The 14,145-nt window shown below is 35.5% G+C and overlaps 1 protein-coding gene across 3 annotated transcripts in view; it reads right to left on the bottom strand.

Moving 5' to 3' along the window:
• Nucleotides 1-14,145, bottom strand: part of BNC2 (basonuclin 2) — a 457,977-nt gene that overhangs the window by 300,190 nt on the left and 143,642 nt on the right. The window lies entirely within an intron of this gene.

Genomic DNA, 14,145 nt, shown 5'->3' with positions numbered 1-14,145 from the left:
TTAGGTGAGAACCAAGACAAAAATGTTACCTGTGTACAAAAAATTATATCAAGGCTGCACTGTGGTGTCACAAAATCAGTTTACACAGGCAAAACACAAAAGTATTTCAAGTATAGCTCCCCTGCTTCAAGTAGCATGATCACTTGTTAATTGCTCTTCTATAATTCTGAATATAATTTAAGCAGTAATAAATACTGAATATAATTTCAGTAAGCAAATTGTGAGTAGATTTAAAGATATAAAAAGATGGTGAAATCCATTTTTACACTACGTGTAAAGTTATAACCTAAAGTCAAAAATGTTATTTCCACATTTTATAGTTGTGGGAAGTAACGGGAAAGGTAATGAAGCTTTATAAGATTTTTTCCAAAAAAAAGGAATTCGTAACATCTTAGAGTACTACTGTACTAACAGAAGACAAAATGTAAATAAAACTGTTTTTGAACACCTTGAATTTTCAAACTTGTTGGAACATGATTAGTTTCAGACAACAGAAACACTAAAAGATGAGTATAAATTTTAGAAGTATTTTCATGGAAGCAAAACAACACAACGGACACACATACTGCACAGACTATCTCTTCTGAGGCCAAAGCAGTGATATTTCACTATCATTAAGATCCCTTTTGAAAATACACTTGAGACAGCTTGTGAATGGGCATTTTATCAGGTGTTTAAAAGAAATAAACAGATAATTTGGTATTCTGGAAAAGTAGCTCAGTCTAATACATCCAGTTAACTGCTACAGTAGCATTATCATCACTGAGCAACAAAGGGCAATGTATTCTGCCAATAGCTTTAGGGTGACCTTTGCAATGCTGACTAGTCCGTCAAATTCCATCTCTGAGATGCAAGGCATAGACAGGGATGGTTTATCAACTGAGGTAGGAACTAAAGACTAGGAGGCTCCAAAAGGGTAGGCGTTTCACATTCAGGAAATGGGGAATTCCTTTCCCTAAGAAGAGAAGCAGTGTACCTAAGATCAGGCTGAGCAGACCCATGGTCTTCCCTGTGGAGGCTTCCATGGCGGGAAATTCTCACGTACTAGGACAGCATTAGCAATTTCACATGTTTCACATGTTCCTTTTCTCCCCAGCTACATTTTTTTAAGGACTGCAATGGAAACCCAGGTGGAAATGAGTAAAATGGGATCAATGTCTTGAGCTCTAGGAATAAAGCTGCAAAGGGATATTGACAGTCATAGACCTTTAAACAAACTGTGACCGATACTACTTTAATTTGGAGGTAGTTTCCAACCATCGCCAACAGGATAAATCTACAGAACTCAAGGGTGCAGAAACAATGGGTAAGAAAAATGACTGTACTGAACTGGGAAATTTTCAAGGATAATCTGTAGAAAACCTGCCTAGGAAAAGGCACTTTTGTTTTTCAAGAAAGTTAACTGTGACTATGGCAAAGTGACATGCTTAAACTTGATATTCTCTTAGGGATGTGCAGGCTTTGAAGCTCATAATAAACTTGAAATGGCTCTGTGGAATGTTAAGGCTTAATGTAGATGGTTGGTGCCACTGTCATGCCTATACAAAAGTATGTCAACTTAGAAATAACTGCACTAACAGCTCCAGGGTATTTAGAATGGAAGACATCCCCCACGACCCTTTTTTTTTTTTTATTAAGAATTTTACTTTGAACTGTAAGAATAAGCTGTATTAAGTTTCCAACCTAGTTAGTGCAGCTAAAATTAAAATACTTACTCAGTTTTGGCTGGGCGTGGTGCCCTCCTGCTTCTAATCCCAGCACTTTGGGAGGCCGAGGTAGGCAGATCGCTTGAGCTCAGGAGTTCGAGCCCAGCCTGGGCAATATGGCAAAACTGTTATCTACACAAAAAATACAAAAATCACCTAGGCATGGTGGCGTGTATCTATATTCCAGGTACTCAGGAGACTGAGGTAAGGGGATTGCTTGCCCCTGGGCGGCAGAGGTGGAGGCTGGCCATGAGCCCAGATCTTACCGCTGTGCTCCGGCCTGGGCCACAGAACCACACCTTGTCTCCCCCCAACCACCAAAAAAATACTAATTTCAGTTTACTTTAGAAAGGCAGAATGTCTGCCACCCACTTCGTCTGTGTTACCTTTACATTACACCATTCTTAAAAAGTTTAAACACGGCAGAGGAGAGAAATGAATGTTTTGAAATAGCCTAACATATGTAACAATAAAACTATCTAGCAAAGATAAAGCACAAACGTTATTTTATAAAAATTAACAGCATCTAAAGGGGTATATTCTTTTATCCTCCATTCTTTGCTACCTCTTTTACTTCAGTGCTACCCAGTAGATATTTTATCTAATTCCCAGTTGAAAGGTTTCTGAAAACATTAAGTCACCGCTGTGTTGACGCTGAACTTCTTGAACATGGCATACCAGTATCATTCTGACACATTTATAGATGTTTCCTTACAAGCTGCACCAGCACTTGATTTGAAATACCTGACTTACTCTAACACAAACTGTTAATCTCTGGTCTTTTCTCCAGTTCAGTTCTTCTCTGCAGTTTTGGAAACAAACCAACAACTTGCTATGTTTACAACAGAAAGGGCTCCCTTCTGATTGGCTTCTGACACCGTTCAGTGATGCTGTTCATCAAGACCCTGATGCTGTTCATCAAGACCCTAGAAAGATCCTAGATATACCTAGGCCCCATGTGCAGATCATTTTAACAAGATGTTGTTTCATTTTCCCACGTAAATCAATAACAGGATGACCTTCAATTTGAAATTCAAACCAATTAATTACCTGTTCTGTTGAAAATGTTGATATCTGATTTGCCTGGAGAATTTCAATTATGAATAGATTATTTCTTTTAAAGAGCCCCTTCAAAAAATATAGATAGTCATTTTAAACCTCATCTTATACAATATAAATAATGTTTTCTTGAAGCAGGTATAAAATATTGGCCTTGCACGAATTAGTAGGGGGAAGTTTTCCCCCTGGTGGTCCATCTCCTCCTTGTGACATCATAATCAATTGCTTGGTAAATTATAGCAATCCCACAAAGATTCAGGGCCAAGAATCTACCGCTTTAAGGTGAGATGAAAAGCTTTTTACAGTTGAATTCAGCTTTTCATCTACATCAATTACTTACACAAATCATGAGATTATTTTCAGAATTCAGAAATCTTTAATTATTTTAAAATCCTTACGTGTCTCCTTTTATTTAAATTTTTTTGACTATTTTTTTGTTTTGCCCACACAGTTGATTTTTCTTTAAATGTGGGTCATAAGGAGAAAAGTTATACATCAAAACTATCAACACCAGAAATATATTTACTAAACTTTTTTTCTAATTACAGGGGAAAAAATGAAGAATTTGGTTCATCCCAGTGGGGAATTCCCAAGATGAATGATCACATGCAATGAAACTATTATCTTCGTCCATTAAAATATTATCTAAAACAGAGGTTTCTATCTGGCAGCCAGAGGGCTGAATATAGCCTGCAGATGAGTTTTGTTTGGACCACACAGTTTTTAAAATATTTGAATAGGTTGCCAAGATTTCAAAATCAGGAGATTTCACATAAAAATCTGGATTTCTGGCTTATCATTACAAAGCAGCAGCAGTGGATCTGGCAAACTGGGCCTACATTCCCACCTGGCAACAATTGGCTGGAAACAAGGAGCAGCTACCTCACTGTGGTCGAGACATGAGCTTTCTGGCCCACCACAGTCCCCACTAGACTCACTGTACTTGTTTAATTTTTGTTACCTCCACATGGCCCTTTTAGGCAACTCCCACTCCTTAAAATGTCATACTACTCTAGAGTTTGTGGGGAAAAAAAAGAGGATGTTCTCAGAACAGAGATTTAAAAATACATATTTCACAAGTTTACAGAATATAAGACAATGGGTAGCAAGTTTCACTTCAATGAAATATTCGTGCAAACCAAAGGAAACTCATTTTCATAATTAAACATTTTTTAAAATAGTAAATCCAGAACTGATGACCTAGACTTACAGAGTGGTTCAACGATCTTCACATTGGTTTTCAATCAGCCACCTATTTCTCTGAAGCCCAAAATAGATGCTCATGTCAAAGTATTACTCAGATTTTGTTCCTTCACATGTTAACACTTCCACACTTCCTTTCTAGAGCTATCATGTACTTAAGTGAAAATGTACCGTAATACGAAAATAGGACATGTCTTCAAGGTAAATTTTAAAAGTCAACATTTAAGATGCATGAATATTATCACAGCAAATATTCATCTTTACTGACTCCACATGTATGCTACCATCTGACATTTATACTTACATTAAAGAGACATTATTATGGGTTCAAATGACCCAAAAAGTCATGGCATATTTCTTTACAAATGATTATTACCTAAAAGCAGATGTCTATGACACAGTCACCATGCACTTCTTTATATCTACTTTTTTTTAATGAAAGCAATTGCAAGGAAAATATCTTTTACATTTCATTATTCCCAATCAATCACAGCGACACAGCATTTCTACCTATTAATGGATTTTTAAAACAAATTAAAAATACCCTATTTAGCAGGGGGAAGAAACAGCCTTTTCATTTCATCCAACTATATTAAAAACAGGCTATCTCTGATGTATTACTACAATACAGAAATGCTTACATATCATGCAAATTGTAGTAAGTAGGCTACGACCAGTCATATGCCAACTAATTTAGATCAACTGTGGTATAGTGTTTTTACATTATGTTTCATCATTGGACCACATGCTTGAAAGATTATTTTTTAAGGTGTTTCCTTCAGAAAAGTATTTTTCTTCCATTTTTACCTAAAGAATGTAATCCCTGAACATATGCCAAATTTACTTCACAATCGGACTTTAATCCCCAAATTCTCTTGATTCTTAGCAACTTGCACAACTTTAAGTAAACAGTTCACAAAATCATAGTGATCATACTGTAGCATTCCTTAACTCCTTGGTGAACAGAAAAAAAGAAAATACGGTACACATGAACTCCATAAAGGTAGTCTTAGGCCTGAATGACAGTATATTTCTTATGGGAAACATTTTTCCTTAATTTCCATTGTGATTGAAATTTGAGCAATTAGAAATAGACACCTGGAACGCAGTTGTTAATTTATCTCTCCCCACCCCTTTCACACTTTTCTTCAAACCATTTCTTAGGATGCATCTTAAAGATATGATCTTATAGGATGGCTTGCATAGATAGGGCATTGAACCAGTGTTCACATTCCTTTCTTTAAAATGCCTTGTTGTAATCCAAGACTAAACTTTCTTTCTTTTTATAAGTGTACAGCTTTAGGGGGGAAAAAAAATGGAAATTTCTCAAATAATTACTGAGTAAAATGATTTAAAAAAAAAACAAAAATTAAAACACACATTCTAGGAAAAGCATATATTTCATTACATTCATGTTGATTTGCCTTTTATACCATCTCAGATAGGGAATTTTATGAAATACAAAATTCCCTCCCATGATGACCAAAGCTTTCACATCATGGCAGCTGACTGCAAATATGTAAAGCAGTTCTGGAAGACTCACAATTTACAAATTTTTGTTTGTACTTTATTGTTTTAAGATGAAAAATAAAGTGTGAGATAATGGATGTTTTAGTTAATCTGTGTTTTATGGAGAGAAAAGTATTACTGTCACTTAACTCCTTCTATTAATCATTGCTTTCTAGAAAAGAATATCTCAAAGTAGGCTTATACTGAAGCTCATTTCAGCATTCTGCAGTTGTAAAAAAAATTTAAAAGATCAAAAGTACAGGACTGCTGGCACATACAGGGACAGTGATTATCAGAATACTCAGAAGGCAAGCAGCAGTTGGTTTATGAAGAAATTATTTAAAATAACTATTTACACAAGTTAAAACAACCAACTTCTCACTTTTACTAAAAGGATGTTTTCAATATAATGAATATCCAAGCTTTTCTGGTCATGAGAAAACCTGGAATATATTATACACGCATGAATGTGGCCCGGGATGCAGGATATGGGATGTGCTTCCTATCAACAGATTAACACTTCATTTTCATTACTCTAATCTCACCACAGGCTGTGAACACTCTCTTTTTCTTATTTGAACAACAATGGTGCATAAAAAACCAAGCTGACAAGCAGGCGGGGTTCATTAAATGCACAAGGCCCTTATTCCCATAACACATCTCACCTGTATGAGGCCAGTTTTCTGGCTTCCTGGCTGGCTACTGAAACAAGCTCTCCCAGATGTTGGACTCTGAATTCTTCTTATTCCTTCCTACTTACATTATAATAAATGACAAAAATAAAGTAAAAATGAAAAAACCCTTCTCCACAATGAGCAATACTTAGTAATAACAGGACTGGTAACATATTTTAAGCTCTATTCAGTCCCATGATTACTTTCCAAAGTTGTCCAAGAGAACAAAGAAAAGTGGCTAGAAAGGGAAATTATGAGACATCTGAAATTTGAGTCAGAGAGAATCATCCCGGTGTCTCTATCCTAGCGTAATTCTAATTTATTGGAAGTAAGCTGTAGCCTCTCACTTGTTGAAAATGGCTATTCACAAAATAAGAAACAATCATGCTATTTTCCAATGAATGACACTGAGTTTCACCAAAAAGCTATAGTCAAGAAAGAAAAAAGGCTATATAGCATAGTATAAGGAATAATTACAAGATTCTTAGGATAGGGAATGCCTCTTTGGGGAAAGCCATCCATACACACTCATTGCCTCTGAGGCAGCCATTAGCAAATCCTCAACCTACATAGAATTAAATCACCTAATTGTCACCGCCAACCAATAAAGCAGGCATACACTTTCTGCATGTCTACACATTACATATAAATGCACTACCGTAATGTGGCAATATGGGATTTTTAGTACTTCCCAGAGCAAGACAATAAGTCCTTCCACAAAGTTCACAGCCAGACTTTGGTTTTGGTTCTTTCTGATACTCTAATATTTGTATCTAAAAAAGAAAGAATAAAAGAAAAGCAATATTAAACAGCAGCTAACCTCGCTGACTTCAAGTTAGGTTCTGGCATGAGGTCAACAAAGAGAATGTTTGCAGGCATTCTCACTCAGGGACACTCTCATGAATATGCTCAGTGTATAATTACACCCCATATCTTGCAGGTGACATCCCAGCCATGTCCACTGAGCTCTAGCACTGGCAGAGGGCACAGTAGTGGGCAGCTTTCTTTATCTATGCCTGATCAGGTGTCCCAAATAGCCACCCTAATGATTTAAACCAATGAAATCCTTCTTGATTTAAATGTTAATGGAAAGGGAAAAAAATTATTAAATCCCTCTAATGGAGATTCTCATTTTAATATTAGTTTTGTTATTATGTTAAGCCAGCTGAAAGCAATTATTTGTTGCCATGTAAAACATTCACTAACCTGCTATCTTTCTTTTCAGACACCCAGTTTAGGCACTCCGATCATAAAATGTGAGTTCTGAAGAACTGTCTAGAGAACCAATAGCCACTAAAGGACACCTTAACAAAGCTGAAAAATTCGTGACAGTCTCAAAAACGCACAGCAGGTACAATACTGAAAGCTATGTCTTTCCCATACAGAATATGTTTCAGTCTTGTCAATTTTAACAATCTCTATGCCTTGTGAGACAATGGGTTAAAATTTATTAAATACAAAACAGGAGTGAATCCTCCTCATGTGTTATGTATACTGCATGCTTTAAATTTTTTTCATAATACCATCCATTAATACTGGCCCTACCATCATTTCAATTCCTTTTTTAAATGTTTCCGTTAACTCTTATTAGCTGCAGTTTGTCTGAAAGAGTCATCCCTTCAACCTACTGCACTGCCCTTGGTATCTTTTCCTTCTTCTAGGGAAATAAGCTCGTGTAGAAGTCTAACTGCACAAAATAATAAATTCAAGAATTACGTTTTTAAAAGAAGAAAAAAGTAAAGCAAAATCTCTCTTCATCTAAGTACTTTCTTATACAGGCTAAGGATCAAATTGAGCTGCCTTTCAGCACCTCTGAATGATAAGCCGGGGCCCCTGGTTACACGTTTTTATCATGCCCTTACTTAAAGAACCCTTCTACAGCAACACTCGGGACAGTCCTGTCAGCACTCACAGAGGACCACACCTGAGGGTGGCACCTCTCTCTCATTCCTCTGCTAGAATGATGTATTGGCAAAAGGGTATTTATTCAATTACTTCTACGTGTCAGGTGCATTTCGATTCTCTTCTATTAGGGCAAAAAGGGCCAGTGAAAGTAAGGAGGAATTCAGAATAAGAATAAGAGAGATGAGAAGAAAAGAGAATAAAGTGAGAAAGAAACTACCTCTATGAGAAAGGAAATAGGAACAGAATAACCTTGTATTTAGGTCATTAAGCAAATTTCTGCCAACCAAATAGGAATGAGATTTATAAATCAACACCACTCAATGACACATAAACCCTAAAGACAGTAGCGAAATAACATTACACTTCAAAAGTATTGAGTAAATAAGACGTCAGATATGCTCAAGAGAATCAGTTGTTTCAATGAGTAACTTCCTACTGTTCAAGATTATTTTCATTTTCTTTACAGAGAGAAATGAAAAACTGATGGGCTTAATTAAAGAAAAACAAAAGGATATTATTTTGTTGTTAAAGGATCAATTCTTTTTTTTAATTGGAATGATGATTAATAAGCTGAGAATCTGGTTCCTAAACTAGCCAGTTTGAGTAATGTGTTGTTTTTCCACAAGCATTTCCATTAAAGAAAGCTCTGTGAATGAAGAAAACATACAGAGATTCCTCTCTTCCCCTGATCTCTGCACTTTGTGGCATGAAATGCTACATACAGCATTTGAACAGAATGACACTGCACACTGTCTTCACCCAAATGAACTCCAGTCATAAATTTTTCACCTGAGGGTTTGAATGCACACTGTGAAATCTGCGAGGCTTCCTACAGGGGAATGTACAAATTAAAAAATAATCAATACTTTTATTTTTCCTATTCGTTAAACTTTCTTTAAACCTGGGGAGGAAGATGGCAGTACAGGTCAGGCTCAATGAGGAGGAAATGTGGAGACCCTGGATGTCATCGCCCCAGACATCATTTCTGGGATGTCATCTGCACATTTTAAAACTTCTTAGACCTTGAGCTGCTTAGCAGATTTTTTTCATCATATTTTTCCTACATCTTTACTAGTTTTTCTTATAGGAAAACATTCCCTCTATTACCCAATGTTTTGTTTCTATATGAGGATATAAAGGCTGTTGTTCCTGAATTATGTCTCTTTTCCTTTATTTCTCTAAAGCTTAAAAATAAATGTCAGAGTTTCTTGAAAGGGTCTTTGACTCCCTTTCTCCCTGTCTCTGGGGTCCTTCAGTAGATGAAGATCACCCAGCAATATGTAGAAGCCAGTTGCTTTTCTGGAAATAAAAAATGGCATGAGCTTTGGCAGACAGTAGTGAGATCCAGCATTTCCTAGGACCCCCAAACAATCTTCTGACCAAGGCCTGGAGAAGGGTGGTCACTGAGCAGCACCATAAACAGACCACAAAAGCATACCACCAAAGGTACAAGAGGATTTTCAAATGGTGAATCATTTCTACACGCATAACAAACCAGGCTCCAAACCTCACGTGAAAGGAAATCTTGGAACCATTATATTCCATGTTTTTTGGACAATAACAAGCAGGGAATCCCACAGAAAATTTCTCTCACTGAAAAAGTCAACCCATCCGATTCACTCTGTTTTTTTCCTACAACCACAAAGTTCTCTGGCAGCACTCTTTGGGGAAAAAGGAGTTAATTCCTAGATTGATTCAAACACCATGGTTCAAATTATGGACACAAGGTAAAAGCAAATTCCAATTTCTTTTCCTCTTTCCTTTTGATATATGTGCTAATCTAGAGTGCCAAGTTCAGAAAATACCTCTTGAGCTGCACAGAATCATTAGCTATTCATGTTTATAAGGAAAATCCTCTCAAAAGCTTTGCAGATAGATAACGGCAGACACCCAACACAACTTTCTTTGAGTGTGTGTAAGGCATACAAGGTAGAGAGAGGGAGGCACTAGAATTTGTGTTTTTCATTCAAGTGGATGACGCCAGCTCACTATCTGTAACGGACTGTTCCTTTGGAATCAGCTCCCTGTGTCACAACGACCTGGCAAACTTGTATGCTTTCACTATCACTGGAGTCCTTGCAATCCTGCCTTGGTTGTGACCCATTCGCTTCAGCCCCAACTTCTCAGAGATGCCTTACTCAGCATCTAATTAGTTAGGGAGGATTTGCTGCGGCTCTTAACCCTGACATGGGAGTGGGAGGATGTGCTGCTGTGGTAGCCCAAATCTGTCCTGTCACTGCATTAATCAGATTTCCATAAAGCTATGCATGAATAATTGGATTTATCAGTGAATGTGAATATACACTCATAAATATAATTATAAAAAATACCTACAATTATAGATAAGATATCTGCACCTTAGAGGGATTTATTTTTCAACTGCGGTTACTTGGCTCACCTTAGCAAAAGGCTTTACAAATTACACAAACATAGTGGACCTGTTTGCAGATGACAGAAAGGTGAGAAAATTAAATAATTTCAAAATGATCACCTACTGTGTTCAAATTCATTTAAATGAATCATGTTGAAAATAAACTTCAAATTTGTGCACAGATTTTTAACATATACAAAATACGTATCTGAGAATGTTTGTGCATGCTTTATCTGCATTGCTTACATGTACATAGAATACCACACACATAAACTATTACTTTCCCACTGCATTACAAATGAGACAGTATCTCTTACGTTTCGTCTGCATGTTATCTACAGACCTTCAAAGTTTAGGACAAAACCAAGCACCTGTCTCTATCCTACAATTTGTATCTTAACAAATACAAATACCTAAATATTCCTACTTTAGTGTTATGTTATCAGAAAATACACTGAGAATTATATTTGAATATATGTCTATAATTCAAATATAACATTACCACTCAAATTAAGAGGGGCCTAAAGCGGAGGTAGTAGCCTAGTAATTCAACAGGCTAAAACTGCATGCCTCTTAATATAATATAAATATTTATTTCAGCATTAAGACCACAAGTTTAGTCAATTTAATCCTTTTTCAGTAAGACAAGATCATCCAAACACACTAACTGTAAGGAAGGGAGTAAAAAGGGAGAAAACTGCAGAAAGCAAGCTAGGGATGGATGACGCCTGGCAATGAAAGTCGTTTTCAAAGACCATTAACTATCAACTGCTTTACTCAGGACTTTGATTAAATAAGAATATACATCCTATGTAAAAAAGGATGTCTATTTGAGTGGGACAGAGTTTGGAATAAAAATGTGTTGTATGAACTATAAAGAAGACCCAAACCACTATGTACAATTAGGTGTCTGACTCGTAATACTATATATATGCCTTTTAAATGACTAGTGAATAAATACTCAAAAAAATTGGGGGTAGGAACAAAACCATTTTCATTTAAAAATATAGATTCCAGAAACTGAGATTGGTGGCCTATATGAATAGAAAAAAAAATTCTTGAAGAAAATTCATATTGAGCACTCTTTTACATGGATTCTAGCAATGTTATTATACATTTCTTATATTTTATTTATCATTTCTCTGAAAGGTGCTAGATTTTTATATTAGTAAGAAAGTTTGCTTTTACTCTGTCGTATCTCTGGTGAGCAGACGCTCTGGTATTAATGTAAATCGTTGATTTAATTTTTAGCTTTCTTGGTTTGCCCCTCACCTATCTAGAAAATGATTTCTCTGGTGATAACTAACACATCATGCTAATGAGAGAATCTAATGCACAATAGAAAAATGTCACTACTAATAATATTTGCATGAAGTTAAATAAAGCAACTGTAAGAGAATGTCAGACAGTTGTTCTTTAATAAGACACAGTTTCACAATGAAATTATGTTGTTAATTTTGTTACATCATCGGGTGAATCCTAAATTACTACATAATGATGCACAGAGTCATTTATAATTCTAACTTAGTATTTCATTCAAGTATGAAAAAATACCTTATTAAGGGATCTACATTTTATTTGAAACAGGTTAAATATACCTCGCCAATAACAAAAGGTAAATGTCTCTAGTAACACATTAAATGTGGGCTATAGCTATTTACCTGTATGGTTTCCTTTCTGAAAAGATTTTTAAATAGAGATAGCTACAAGAATTTTATTTACTATTCTCTCAAATGCATAGAATATTTATACAAATAGAAAAATTGCCTCAAGTGTGATTAAAAAAAAAAAAACTTGAAAAAGCAAGCCTTATTTTTTGCTTTTAACAGTACCTTCTGAAACTAAAATAGGCAAAATAAGGTTCATTCTCCACCTGTCACTGATCAAACTGATCCAAAGAAGAACTCCCTTTACACAAGTGTCATACCCTTTAAGGTTCTCAAATATTCAGCCATATACATAGAAATAATTTGAGAAAATCATACTTCAATATAGAAGAAAAAATGTACAGGCACAGGAAACTGTAGTCAAATAGTCTTAACTTGAACTTTAGGGGCACATACTTAATGCCACTAAATCCAAATTGGCTTCAGCCTATGATGTTTGTTACTATTAGACAGAATGAAAGATATACATTTAAGCAGATCCAACTTTGTTCATATGAAACAAAAGACAAAGATTTTTTTATCCCTACTTCCCAGTTTACTTATAGAACACATAAAACCAGATTATTAAATTTCAGTATTCATGAGACATTTCCCACAAGTTTTTCTGTAGTTAAGTACTGGTGGTAAATTATCTGTAACCCAGTTTTGAAAGCTTTTATTAGCAGCCCTACTAGTCAGAGTTTTCAAATGTCTAAATAATCAGGAAAATATTAGTTTTTATACTATTAAAGAAAACTTTATAAGAAATATAACCCAATAAATTTTATTCATTTCATAAGCTAAGCAAATATTACTTAGAAATAAAATAATCATAATCTAGAGAAACCTCTTTATGATGCCTCAGAAATGAGATATACAGAATTCTACATATTTGATTAAATTGGAAAAACTTTTACCTGTAACAAAAGCTGGCTTAACTGTATATATTGAAAGTAATATTCATTGAAATGGCTGGCTTCAAGAGATATCAGAGATATAATTTCAATAAGTCTCTCTCACACACACACACACACGTGCTGAATCAGCATTGCTGATGAATTATAGGTAAGAAAAACAAACATATTAAATATGAACAGCACACATACTTTCACTTACATAGTTTGAACTTAAGTTTATGTAATATTTATACAAACTAAAATGTCATCTTGAAGAGAAAAAACATGTAAGCTCATATCCTCTCTTACATACTTTCCAAAAATGCACAAGCGGCAAACATTTAGTGACCATGATAGAAAAACGTGAGTTGGGGGGATAGGAGTGATTGCTAACTACATCAAAACCAAAAAATAAACATATTTAAAACTGTGATTTCTCTCCCTTTGTTGTACTACTTTATTTCATAAATAGCATAATATTATATACTTTTAATAGCATCAATTAAGCATAAATTAGTTCCCTATATTTCTATTCTCTCCATATAGTCACTGATGCTCACCATTACACATATATGCACACACAGGTACACACAAAATATCCACACAGATAGCTGGATCAAAGACATCATAAATTTTCCTAATTCTGACCCATCATTTATATTATTTACTTTTATTTGTTTTTTAGCTAAAATGTTTTCCATGACAAAATCTCCTTAGATTCAAATCTACTTGGAAATGGGCTAGTGCCAAATAAGCAATCTAACACCATCTATGTGGCTCAATAGCCATTTATCAGTTGATCATTATCTCTATCTGGTTTTATTAACTCTTTTCTAGCTAGAGGGAGACCTAAGCCAATCTTCCCTTCTAACACACACACACACACACACACACACACACACACACACACACACACGCGGCCTCCACTAACTCAAGGAAAACCCTGAAGGTGACATCTAATTTTAAAAGTGAGGCACAAGTTATTTGGTACTAAGGTTAGCGAAAACACTCTGCATTCCAGCTATGAGAAAGCCACCCAGGCAGGGATGCGTCGCGGAAAACACCTCTCATAGCACTCTGTAGTGACAAGGAGCATCTCTATGTGGAAATGAACTTTTCACTTGAAAGAATGGGAAATTGCACATGAAGAGTTACTTATTGGGTTTATGTTGATTG

This window comes from Theropithecus gelada, chromosome 15, assembly GCF_003255815.1.
Source record: "Theropithecus gelada isolate Dixy chromosome 15, Tgel_1.0, whole genome shotgun sequence".
In the NCBI taxonomy this organism is placed as follows: Eukaryota; Metazoa; Chordata; class Mammalia; order Primates; family Cercopithecidae; genus Theropithecus; species Theropithecus gelada.
This window is presented reverse-complemented; position numbering and strand designations above follow the sequence as displayed.